Source organism: Lithobates pipiens, unplaced genomic scaffold (assembly GCF_037356315.1).
Source record: "Lithobates pipiens isolate NorthernLeopardFrog02 unplaced genomic scaffold, aLitPip1_a1.2 Scaffold_28, whole genome shotgun sequence".
NCBI lineage: Eukaryota > Metazoa > Chordata > Amphibia > Anura > Ranidae > Lithobates > Lithobates pipiens.
Genome location: NW_027507789.1, coordinates 51448064 through 51462016, shown reverse-complemented (window position 1 = coordinate 51462016; position 13953 = coordinate 51448064). Strand labels below are relative to the sequence as shown.

The 13953-nt window shown below is 43.5% G+C and overlaps 1 pseudogene; it reads right to left on the bottom strand.

Annotated features, from left to right (window-relative positions):
• Positions 1-11810: 11810 nt before the first annotated feature.
• On the bottom strand, positions 11811-11955 carry LOC143937552 (U2 spliceosomal RNA; annotated as a pseudogene).
• Between the last annotated feature and the right edge of the window lie 1998 nt (positions 11956-13953).

Here is a 13953-nt window from a genome sequence, read left to right as displayed (position 1 = left end):
CGTAGCCATGGAAACGGCCGGTGTTCTGCCTAATAGAGTCCGGCCATCGATATGTGTCCGTTCCGTACTGCGCATGCGCAGTACGGAGCAGACGAAGCTTCGGAAAATCTCCGAAGCTGAACGGCGCCTGCGCCGTGAGTGGAGGAGGTAGCCCCACTATCCAAGCGGACATAGGGTTTAGAATTTTAGAGGGCCCCTCGCGGGCGAGCTTCGCTCGCCACGCTTCGGGCTCGGCCTCGCTGCGCTCGGCTCTTTTTTATTCTAACTCTATGTCCACTTGGATAGTGGGGATAGAACCTGGACTCACGGCGCAGGCGCCGTTCGTCCTCGGCAATTTTCGGAATCTGTGCTCCTGTGTACTGCGCATGCGCAGTACGCAGAGGACAGCATCTGATGGAGGACCCTAATTGACAAGACACCGGCTGTACCTGGAATGCTGTATATAGTACTGACTGGGCTGAAATAGTGCTGTATGCCGTCAGCCAATGATGTTGAAAACAGAAAATGATAATAAAATAATACAATTAAAAATAAAAGGATCGTATTAAACCCTTGCCACCCAGGCCAATTCAAACATTTCTCTCCTACATGTTTTTGTAAGAAAATAACATAGAACCCCAAAGATGATATATGTTTTTTTTTTTAGCAGAGACCCTAGAGAATAAAATGGCGGTAGTTGCAACTTTTTATCTTGCACTGTATTAACGCAGTCATTTTTGAAACACATTTTTTGAGGAAAAAAACAACATTTCATGCTTAAAAAAACAAACAAACAGTAAAGAAATCCCAATTTTTTTGCATAATGTGAAAGATGAAGTTACGCCAAGTAAATAGATACCTAACATGCCATGCTTAAAAATTGCACACGCTCATGGAATGGCGCCAGAACCTCGGTACTTAAAAATCCCCATAGGGGATTAGGTTACATGTTTTGAGTTAGTGTAAAATAATATCCGTGCTTAGTAAAAAAATAAACAAAAACAGCAGCTGAGCACTTTAACTCACATATTGGACACTAAGTCAAATGTGAACATATAAAGTGCAGCGCTAAAAAAATAATTGAAAACAAAATAATACATAAGTGAATATAGCATGTAAGAACTATAAAGTGCAGATGCAAAAGTAGCTGTAACTGATATACAATAATAATTTCATATGTGACCAACATGATTCAAAAATGCACACATTATATTATAAAGTGCAATGGCATATAAAGTGCCAAATACAAATGTGAAAAAGTTCATTAGTAGCTGGAATTGAATGAGAAAGATCACACATGAGATATGGAGCCTGGATCAAATATTTGACCACATGATACCCTTCACCACAGTGAGATAAAAGGCTTACCGGAAAGTCAGCCATCATCCTTATTCTGGGGGGTCACAAAGCACTTGTTGGATCAGAGATCCCATGGAAGGATGTCCAGATGTCCTGAGTGTCTCCCACCAGAAGTAGACGGCTCCCACCCGGCCGTATATGTGCATTGGCCGGGTGGGAAGTGGTTAAGGAATTTTTAATGGTAAGTATTGCAGTGCTGCATACAAGTATTCTGACTCAAAAAGGAGTCGCCAATACAAATCGAATAAAAAGGAACGCCTTATAAGTAAAAACTCCACAAACATGTGGATGTGATAACGCATACACAGAGCGTGTGAGCGAAGTGACCAGACAATAGTTTTATCAGATGTGACGTCATCAGGTGTACGCCCACAGATCTTCGCCGACGCGTTGTATAATTCATTGGCAAGACAAAGGAGCGCTGCCATTGGTTCGGCAAAATGGTCGAAAAGCGTTCATTGGGTAAACCAACCAGGCTTATCATGGATAAAGAAAATAATTTGTTCTGTTCCTTGAAGGAGATCCCCAGTCTGTGGGAGGGTGACCTTGTGCCTGGACTCGGGTGCAGTCGGGACCACCTTCAGGATTGCATGAAGAGTTTCTGGACAGGAGGCACAAGAGAGAGCAAGGAGAGGACAGCAGAAGTGAGCACTACTAAGAGACTTCAGGGAGGACAACTGGTCGCAGCCAGGAGTGCTGGTGAGCGAGCACAGTTGGGAGGACTGGGGAGGCATGCCTGAGAGGACTGGGAGTTTGCAGTCTGAGATGGGTGCAGAATCAGAAGAGTGGACTGTGGTGAAAGGGGCAGTGGAAAGAGGCAGCTGCAACCAGGAAGGTGGTCAGGGCCAGAGGAGGGCTTGCTGGGATTAGTAGCCGCATTAGGATAGCTAGCACAAGGACTTTTTGCTATTTTCTCAGCTACACCTTAGGGTCCCATGCTCCCTGCCTACAAAATACATTTGCTAAGGCCTGGCTGAGCCAGTGCCAGGCCTACCCATATAAATGTGCTAGCTAGTCCTGGGAACTAAGTTATGTGCTGGAGGAGTGAGGAAAGGTAACTTCAAGCAAGAGTGTGCAGGAGGAAGTTGAAATGACTATGAACAGAGAGTGTACATAGTTTGTCCTAAGCAAAGCGTTGTTGAACCAATTGCTATTGATTCCTTACTGGGCATCCCATATACTCCATCCCCATCCAAGTTATATCCCTCAATAAAATGAAAAAAAAAACAAAGTTCTGTGACTGTTTCATGACTCAAAGTGCTTGAAGTGAATGCAGGGATGGCAGGGTGACAGACAGACTACTATTGTTAGCAGCCCCTATGGGGGTACCACTACACAACTCACAGAATTCCTGCTCAATCTAAAAGATAAAACTGAGTTAATAAATAAAAATGAAGATGAGATGAGAAAAATATACAGGCTGGGCAGTTGGAGCTCCGGGATCAGAGAGACAGAGGGAGAGAAAAAGTTACAGGGATAACAAACTCAGCAGCAGAGCAGAGCAAATAATTATAGCCAGCACTGGGAGGGGGATTAGTGTGGGACGAACATCTCTCTCAGCAGATAAAAGCTGGCAGCAGGGACAAGGGGAGAGACTAGCTTTCAACTGCTGGCGGAAAAGTTCTGCAATTGTTGTCTAACACTAATCCCCCTCCCTGTGTGGGCCCCCCTGTGTGCTCGGGACCCCTACAAGACCCCTATCAAAAAAGGACTGAGAACAACACCCATTGGATTTTAGTCCAAGCAACTGACAGGGGTACAGAAGAGATACACTCCCCTAGAGAAGTACCTGTTTGGGGCCTACCCAGCACTTCAACATGTAGAGACCATTACAGGAAAGGACACAGTCACCATCCATACTGCATTGCCAATAGCAGGATGGGTGAGAGATAATGGACTGACCACTAGGGCAGCTGGAGCCCAGAACCAGACACTGATGAAATGGAAGAGATACTTTCAAGAAAGAGGGGGAATTGCAGCTGGGGATGTTAGAGACATTTCAAAACAGTTGGCAGGGCTTGTTACTTTTACCAGCACCCAGCCAGAATAAGAAATTCCTCTGTCAGAACAGTCTCTGTCAGAACACATGAAGGAGTCAGCATGATTCACTGATGGTTCAGCCATAGTCACCTTGTCTGGGCGTAAATGGATAGCAACAGCCTACAACCCGAGTACAGTCTTATTTATATTCCTATCACACACATTCCTGGAAAACAAGGCTTATCAAATAGTGGATGCTGCAGCGATTACCAGCTGGACCCTGGAAATTTCAAGAAAGTTTACATATTCACCAGCACATCATGAATCTACAATCGCCATCCAAAGGCTTTTATTGCTAAGAGATCCCATCACAGAGACAAGTGCAATGTTTCAGAGTCACGCAGGACCCCTTCGTCGGGCATCATCACATGCCTGACGAAGGCGTCCTGCGTGACTCCAGAATGTTGCACTTGTCTCTGTGATGTGATCTCTCTGAAATACAAGCTTTTGGGCGGTAATTGTAGATCCAGGGTGTGCTGGAAAATATGTACACTTACAACCCGAGTACAGACACAGTCCTGCAGGAGATCAGAACTGGAGGGTTCAGTCAGTATTCAGAGTTGAAATGAAAACTCTTCAGGAGGATCCTTCTTTCCATGTCACTATCTACACTGACAGCTGGGCGGTCTTTAAAGGTCTGACAACTTGGAAACTTGGATGCCCATGTGGAAGTCCAATGAATGGATGTTTCATGGAAAAGTGTTGTAGGGAGGCAAGGAAGTCTGGGACTACATCTGGAAGGAAGCTCACTTCCGCACCATAAAAGTGGGGCATGTTGATGCACATGTGCCCTTGGTTCCTGACTTTGAGAACTATAACAGCGTGGCAGATGAAATTGCCAAGGTGAATGCAGTTGTGCCAATTGATCCTGTCTTGATGAATTTGGCCAACTGGGCCCACAAGTAATCTGGACATTTGGGGCAGAAAGCAACATATAAATGGACACAGCAAAGAGGATTGCCTATATCCATGGACATGATCAAGACTGTAATAGGGAACTGTACAGTGTGTGTGGAGAAATGCAACAATGGCCAATGCAAAAGTACTCCACTGGGTCGATTAAGAGGGGTGAGAGGCCTGCAGAGATTTGGCAGATTGACTTCATCGGTCCCCTGCCCCAGGGAAACAATGGATTGAGATATTGTTGCACTGCAGTGGACACCTATTCAGGACTTTTGCTTGTTCATCCTGGCAAATGTGCAGATCAAGCCGCAATGCTTCAACTGCTCCAGATGCTTGTCATTGCTTATGGTTGTCCCAAACAAGTCCAAAGTGATAATGGCTCACACTTTACCAAATCAACAGTACAGCAATAGGCCAAAAATTCTGGAGTGTACTGGTTGTGCCACATCCCATACCATCCACAGGCAGCTGGTTTGCTTGAGAGATACAACGGGCTTTTGAAGGACCAGATACACAAATATAAACCCACACATACACTAAGGGGGTGGGATCAGGTCCTCATACATGCAGTCACGTTGTAATATTCTAGGCCAATGGACAAAAACACACCATATGAGAGGATGGTTGGGGCTGAGGTGCAGAGTTCAGTATTTACATAAGGTTCCTGAAAGAACAGAGCTTAATAGGTACCATGTTACTGTTTCCAATAACATAGAAACCAAGAGGGACGTATTTGAAGCTGAAGCCTATCTAGGAATGAGAGGGAATCTGGCAGGAAGTTATATTTGCATTGGCAGATAAGATGTGACTCTAATTGGTTAACGGATACTTCTTGTCAAGAGTGGAAAGTGAAGCTCTATAACAGGGGTCTCCCATCTTTCCAAACAAAGGGCCAGTTTGGTGTTCTTCAGACTTTGGATGAGCCGGATTTTTCCCAATGGAAGTAGAAAATGTCCTGTGTCAATGGATGTAACCAATGCCCCATCATTGGTGTCAGTGGGAGGAAAATTTCCCCATCATTAGTATCAGTGGGAGGAATAGTGCCCCATCATTGGTGTCAGTGAGAGGAATAGTGCCCATCATTGGTATCAGTGGGAGGAATAGTGCCCCATCAGTTATATCAGTGGGAGGTATAGTGCCCCATCATTGGTATCAGTGGGAGGAATAGTGCCCCATCTTTGGTGTCAGTGGGAGGAATAGTGCCCCATCATTGGTATCAGTGGAAGGAATAGTGCCCCATCATTGGTATTAGTGGAAGAAATAGTGCCCCAGGGTGGAGGAAATTAGTAGACTGGAGGACCTGGTGCTTACGGGGAGGCAACAGCAGGAAAGATTTAGGAAAACATGGGCACTCTGGCACCAATTTATCTTCTCGCCCGAAGGGGTATCTCTGAGGACCTTGTAATTTGACCGGCGATATATACTGCATACGGGGTAGGGCAGTCCTGAATCAACCAGAAATCCCCCTCCTCCCCCCCCTCACCTCATCCCCCTCTCCTCCCCCCCCCCTCACCTCAGCCCCCTCTCCTTCCCCCTCAGTCTCCCCTGTCAGTGTCCTTTCCCCTACCCTTAATAGTCTCTGCCCTTGGTACTGGGTTTTTACCGGGATATCGAGGTTCTGACGTGAGCCGGAGATAGGGGGAACTGAAGGGATCTAGGCTCCCGAATACGCTTCTGACATGGAGGTGTTATGGGTGGGCCATGCACAATGATCTCTATGATCCTATCTCTCCCGTGAACTCGGCAATATGTTTGATATATGTTTCCCTTTTCCTCCCTCCCCTCTTTGTGTCCCACTTCTATGTTGTATTACATGTCCATGCCCATGTTGGGCATTGTTTGAAAATTAATAAAATTTATATTTGAAAAAAAAAAAAAAAAAAAAAAAAAGAAATAGTGCTCCATCATTGGTGTCAGTGGGAAGAAAAGTGCCCCATAGTTGGTGTCAACAAGAGGAATAGTGCCCCAAGGGCTGGATAAAGGCAAGCAAAGGGCCACATCTGGCCGTTGGGCCGCAGTTTGGAAACCAATGCTCTATAACGTCAAACCTTCCAAAATAAATAGCAGTGATCTTCTGAGAAATATCAATATATTTCCTCTCCTCCCTATTGATGTTCTTTGAGAGGGTCAGAAGTTCATACAGGCAGGTGGCAAAGTGTTGGTGAGAGATTCAGGCAAGAAGCTAGTTAGAGGAGAGATTGTAGCTGAAGGGCCATTATTAGAAGAAACAGATAATCCGCTTTGTTTTTCACCCTACAGGCTGTCTCTGATTTGATCCAAAGGTAGACCAGAGAAAAGTGGTTAAATGATGGATAGAATAATGGAAGACTGCAAGAGCTGTGGAGAGCAGGGCCTGATGTATTACAAGCCTGGACTTGTTTCTAAATAACTTTAAAAGGCTTTATCCCTGGAAGATCTATAGCAATAAATCTGAGAAGTTTTATTTTAATCTGCAAATACCATCAGATAATGTGGGGTGTAGGGGGGTACTGTCGCTTGACGCTGCCAAGGCATTTGACAGCGTCAAATGGACATATTTGTGGGAGGTTCTGGAGATGTATGGATTGTGGAGATGTATGGATTTGAGGATTGATTTGTTCAATGGCTTAAAGAGGGATTCCGCCCAAAAAAAAAGTATTAAAAGCCAGCAGCTATAAATACTACAGCTGCTGACTTTTAATAAATGGACACTCACCTGTCCCGGGTTCCAGCGATGCCGGCAGCCGAGGCCGATCGACCGCTCGGGCCTCGGCTGCTGCCGCCGCCATTCGAGGTGAGGGAATCAGGAAGTAAAGCGTATCGGCTTCACTTCCCGGTTCCCTACTGCGAATGCGCGAACCGCGCCGCGCAATAGGAAATCTCCGCGCTGTCACTGGGACCCGTGTGTGTCCCAGCAGACAGCGCGGCAGGGCAGGAAATGGCGTAGACTCCCGTGGGAGTCTATGCCCGGAAGTGGGTGAAAATACCTGTCTTTGACAGGTATCTCCACCCCCCTCCCCCCTGAAAGGTGTCAATTGTGACACCGGAGGGGGGGGGGGATCCGATCAGCGGAGGTTCCACTTTAGGGTGGAATCCCGCTTTAAGCTTCTGTATTCTGCCCCATGGCATGTTTACAAATGAATGGATTTTTCTCAGACTTTTTTACTTTGTCTAGAGGTACTAAGCAGGGGTGCCCACTTTCTCCATTGCAATTGCATTGGCTATCGAAACAACTAGCGATAACCATCACACAGTCAAATATTATCAAGGGGTTTAGACAAGGAGAAAGGGAGGACAAGCTTTACCTATACACGGATGATGCGTTATTGTTTTTGGGAGATATGGATCAATCTTTGACTTCGGTTATGACATAATGATAGAAATATTTGTCTCGTTCTCAGCCTTTGCCATAAACTGGCATAAGTCCGAGCTACTCCCAATAGATGTGTGTTTTGACCAAGCTTAGGTGTGGGGTCACACATTCTAAGGTGAGCGCATACACCAAAGGGGGGGCACAAGAGTGTATACGAGCAGCTGTTGTTTTATCATCTGTAAAGAGAATTACAAGAAAGAATTAAATAGGAATGGACTTTTATGTTGTGTTTCGTTTATGGCACATTAATGCATGAATATCTTTGCACAAGAGCACTTTAAGCACGTTATATTTGCTATTTTGTTAATTATGTTGGTTCATCAATGTGGATGCACTATATATATATATATATATATATATATATATATATATATATATATATATATTTGTGTATAGGCACATAGGTTGTCACAGCAATTATCGCATGGGATTGCAATCTTTGTTCGCATAGGATTGTCATTGGAATTATCGCATAGGGATTGCAATTTTAATTGCACGGAATATAATGTGGATGCACTTTATATATAGTTATGTATAGGCACACACAGCAATTATCGCATAGTATTGCAATCTTTAATCGCATGGGATTGTCATTGGAATTATCGCATAAGGATTGCATAGGATTATAATACAAATATAACATTTGACTGCATAGGATTGCAAATATTTTATATTATTTTTTGGAGTTAACAATGTCAGTATTGAATGTGGTGGTTATATAACTACATTCGGATAGCGCAGCATTTTATTAGTTTATTCACTGGGTTGGCAGGAGAATATGGGACGTGATAAGTGCTAGCAGCTGTCCTTAATAATCATTTGGAATCTTACATGGTAGCTCGCAAGAATTTATTTGTTTTTTAAAATTGCAGATCGCCACCATTACTAATAAAAAATAATAATAGTAAAAATTTCATAAATCTATCCCATATTTTGTAGACGCTATAACTTTTGAGCAAACCAATCAATATATGCTTATTGTGATTTTTTTACCAGAAATATGTAGAAGAATACATATCGGCCTAAACTGAGAATTTTTTTTTTTTTTTTTGGGGGGATATTTATTAAAGCAAAAAGTAAAAAATATAGCTTTTTTTCAAAATTGTCGCTTTTTTGTGTTTATAGTGCAAAAAGGTGCTATAGGCTAGCCGCAAGGTGATCTCTTATACCACAGACACAGAAGCAATTTGCAGATACAGGACAACAGGCTTTCCTATTCCGTATGCTATACAGTGGCTCATACTGTGAAAGTGGAATACCCCCTTGTGGGGTGAATAATAGCGTGCATTTCGTATGGGGCACCTTTTAAGAAGCACTGAATAACAGTTTGCAGGAGCACTTTGTCACTTTATCTTGGACTTTGTAATACACCAGTATTTAAGGACTTTACATGTACCCTGGGTTTACCACTACAGTACTATTATCATCATATATTGGTCATTTTGTGTTTTTTGCGCAGGAAAATATATATATATTTTTTTTTATACACGTATGTTTTTTGATGTTGAGTTTGTTTACTAGCATTATTATTAAATGGTGGTCCTCTGAATAAGAGGCTCACACTATATTATTATACAGCAGCATATCACAGTGTGGATGCTGGACAGTGTGTATTGTGGTTTTTTTTTGTGTTTTTTTGTGGTTTTTTTTTTTACACTTTTTGTCATATTTAGACATCAACACTGCTAGTTTTTACAGATTTGCACTTTTCTAAGCACTTTAGCACATACCAATATTGGAAATCCCTTGCGCATTTTGAGGGTCTAGACCATTTAAGTAAGAACAGCGCCATTTCTATCCTTCTCTTCCCATTTCATTCTATTTTTAACCTAGGGTGGATTTATTGATAGAGGCTGCAGTTCTTTATGTTTTTCACTTTTTTCACCATAAGCGCAGGAGTCTACATCATTCTAACTTCTGGTAGAGATGATGTGTTCAGGGTGATGTGCAGTGCTAGTTTCAGCCACGCATAGCGTTTTGCTTTTAGGCCAAAAAGTTCAATTTTGGTCTCATCTGACCAGAGCACCTTCTTCCACGTGTTTGCTGTGTCCTCCACATGGCTTCTCGCAAACTACAAATGGGACATCTTATGGCTTTCTTTCAACAATGGCCTTCTTAACACTCTTCCATAAAGGTCAGATCTGTGGCGTGCACAACTAATAGATCTCCTGTGGATAGATTCTCCCACCTGAGCTGTGGATCTCTGCAGCTCCTCCAGAGTTACCATGGGCATCTTGGCTGCTTCTCTGATGAATGTTCTCCTTGCCTGGCCTGTCAGTTTAGGTGGACGGCCATGTCTTGTTAGGTTTGCAGTTGTGCCATACTCTTTCCATTTTCAGATGATGGATTGAACAGTGAGATGTGCAACGCTTGGGATATTATTTTCTAACCTAACCCTGCTTTAAACTTCTCCACAACTTTATCCCTGACCTATAAATAAAGAGAAGCAGTTGGGACTTTATATGAGGCCTTGAACAGGTAAGGACAAATGCCTCCATCCCTCTTAATAGGAAAAGGGTGAAGGAAATGGGATTTTATATGAATCATGCGGCCCAGGAGATGATATGACAGAGTGTGTCTGGGGGGTAATACATAATTATAAGAACCACATATGTTACATAGACATAGTAGCACAATGTATAAACAGTAGATAAAATACATATAATTTATTCCATACAAATAACATGATAATGGCATAGCAAGGTAACATAAGTTCATTTTATAGACAAAATAAAAACCAGACTCATTAACGTCTGTCTCCATAGTATAGGAATAATAAAATCTTGGTTAGATTGGTACTCTCCAGTAAGTCTAGCATACGTAATAATTATATAATAATGTTCTTGGATTGTATTCACAAAAGTTGAAGGTTACTTTGGTGTGTGAGTAGTTGTAGCTGGTCCATCTGGACAAGGAGATGGAAACGGCAAAATTATGTATATATTATGTATATATTAAAACATACCTACATGTAAAGCATGGATCTGAGTGCAAAGCATGGAGAGCCGGAGGCCGGCCGGAAAGGTCATCAGACCCGGAAGCTGAGGTAGCATACCAAACGGCAAAGAGATGGACATGGGACAGCAGAAACCAACATTCCCCAGAAGTGGACTCCCATATATAGAGTGTGTCAAAATACCCATCTATAATAAATGTAAGTCATGTTATAATATCTAATAATATAAACGGTAGAGATCAAGTGACTGATATGATAAATAAAAGTGCAATGGCCAAGAGAGTGAATGAGTGACAACTATACCAAAAAATGAAGAGTTGGTGATGAAACAAATAAAAAAGGTAATATAATGTCATATATCCCAGCAAAGGGGATACATAGTTAGTGCACCTGAACCATAAACCAGGGGCACAATGATGTCAAAGAAAGGGCAAATGAGGGTGTAAAAAAGGACAGAAACTACCAAAGATATACCTGTATAAAAGTTGAGATAATATAGTACACCATAATCACAGGGAGAATACATCAAGGGTGATGTCAGGTTAAGCTGAAGGGAGTATGAATCCTAACCCGCAGGCGCCGACCCCCTCATATAGGATGCCAAGGAGGAATTACAACACCGCCATAACCACGTCACACGTGGCGCTGCAGCGGCTGCGGCGTCAGAGGCGTGATGTCAATGCGTTGAGGGAAATCCACCCAAACCCCCACACCGCCAGAAGGGGAGGACACCCGGAGCGAATTACAACTCTCGGGACTGAGAATAGAGGCAGCCTAGCCAACCAGGCACATAGGGTTCCAATGGTCTGCCTAGCCGGAAGGCCCAGCACACCCTGTTCTAGGTCAGCCTAAGCTGACCAGCGAATACTAGGTCGAAGGGCTCTCCTGAAGAAAGACCCCCCTCCCCCAGGTAGGGTTGCCACTTGTCCGGGATTCACCCGGAAAGTCTAACTGAAACCTGGACAAATTATTCAGACAGGAACGTATCTCGGAACTGGACTTGACAGGATGATGAGGGGGCACTATCCTATAGTGTATACTAGAGAAAAAAAAAGTACTGTGCGGGTTTGGCTTGCAGAAAAAGTGGCAACCCTACCCCCAAGGGCAGGGGAGGAAGGAACTGGAAGGCAACACATCCTCTCCCTAGACATCAGGGCAAGCCTGAGAACTCCCACCCTCCCTCCTAGTTAGAAAAAAAACACACAAAAAAGTGAGAGTGACAAACAGTGTGGAACACAGAAGCGGGATTACTATATAGCTAGCCATTCCAGCTCCATCCAAACTGGAATGACAGCATAGCGCCCCTACTGGTCACTGATAATAACGGATACTACACATGATCTTAGCCAAAAGGCAGAGAAGCGATTTGTTAATCTCACATTGCTACAATTGCTTGTGTTTTCTCACCATTGTTTCTGGATCTATCATTTAAGCCCCTCCCACTTTCAAGCACAATTTGGTCACACACACAATGCCACATTCAATACCCGCCCACCACTCCACTCCCATTTTCAGGAATTTAAATTTTCAAAAATTCCTAGTTATGATAATTAATGGGTGCCCAATAGTGGTTCCAAAGAACTGGCAGTAGGTGTCATCGATTGTGGACAGAGCGATCAGAGGGGGTGCAGACATCTCATCACTGGAGGGTAATCATGCCACCATGTATAAAGTATATAAGCTTACTTACATATCCACTTCCCGACCAGCGCACGACGATGTACGTCGACAGAATGGCACGGGCAGGCATATTGGCGTACAGGTACGTCCAATATTCAATGCCGCCCTGCCATCGGGAGCGCGCCCGCCGGCGGCGCGCTCCCGCGCAAGGTCGGGACCCCCGTGAGTCCAGTCGCGGGACCCGCGGACTCGATCGCCGCGGGCATCCCCGCAATCGTCTAACGGAGCGGCCGAATGGAGGAAATGCTGTGTAAACAACATTTCTCCATTCTGCCTAGCAACTAGTGACGCTGATCTCTGCTCCATGTGATTGGAGCAGAGATCAGTGTTCACTAAATGAAAGCCCAACCCCCCCACAGTTAGTAACACACCCCTAGGAACACTTAACCCCTACACTGCCACCCACTGGTTAACCCTTTCACTGCCAGTGTCATTTACACAGGAATCACTGCATTTATATAGCAGTGATTACTGTATAAATGACAATGGTCCCAAAAATGTGTCAAAAATGTCCGATGGAGTCATTTCTGTTTACCTCTAGAGCTGTATATCATATTATGGGTTTATTTTGTTTATTTTTCTTTTGTGATGCGGCGTCCGATGGGTCCCCCACAATGTCACAGTCACAATAAAAATCGCTGATCGCCGCCATTACTAGTAAAAAAAAAATAATAAAAAATGATTAATAAAAATGCTATAAAACTATCCCTATCTTGTAAACGCTATAACTTTTGCGCAAACCAATCAATAATCGCTTATTGCGATTTTTTTTACCAAAAATATGTAGAAGAATACTTATCGGCCTAAACTGAGGGAAAAAAATGTTTTTTTATATATTTTTGGGGATATTTATTATAACAAAAAGTAAAAAATAATGCGTTTTTTTCAAAATTGTCGCTCTATTTTTGGTTATAGCGCAAAAAATAAAAACCGCAGGGGTGATCAAATACCACCAAAAGAAAGCTCTATTTGTGGGAAAAAAAGGACGTCAATTTTGTTTGGGAGCCACGTCGCACGACCGCGCAATTGTCAGTTAAAGCGACGCAGTGCCGTATCGCAAAAAGTGGTCTGCTCTTTGACCAGCAAAATGGTCCGGTCTGCAAGTGGATATAACAATAAAAGCCCTCCCACCCTGCAGGGCTTTGACAGAATGCTAACAACACTGACTGGAAGAGACCCCAGCACAGTGAGAGCCAAACCAAAGCGTGTTAAAGAGGAAATGCAGTCTTCTCATATAATTTGTAATAAAAACATCTTTGCCATTCTGAAGCTTCCCTCCAACCACGTTGCATATTATTTTATATATAATGAGAATCTGTGCTTGCCAAATATGCTGTAGAAATCTCCCTCCACTGAGTCTGGCTGCTACAATTTTAACTGTGGGCAGCTGAAGCCGCTGCCTGTTCACGTCCTGGATTTACAAAGACACACATCTCCAGCTCTGCAGCTCTCATTGGCCCTCTTGTGACTCATCCCCCTTTCTTTCCTGGCAAACTCTCACGAGAGTGAGAGAGATGTGTGTGATATCATAAGCCTAGGCTTTTTACCAGACAAGAAACCGGAAGTGGGCTGTATAAGGTAACTTAACTGGCAGAAAATAACATGTTTTACTATCCAAACTTAAAGCGGGGTTCCACCCAAAAATGTAACTTCTGCTTTAAGTACTTGCGACTACATACCACAT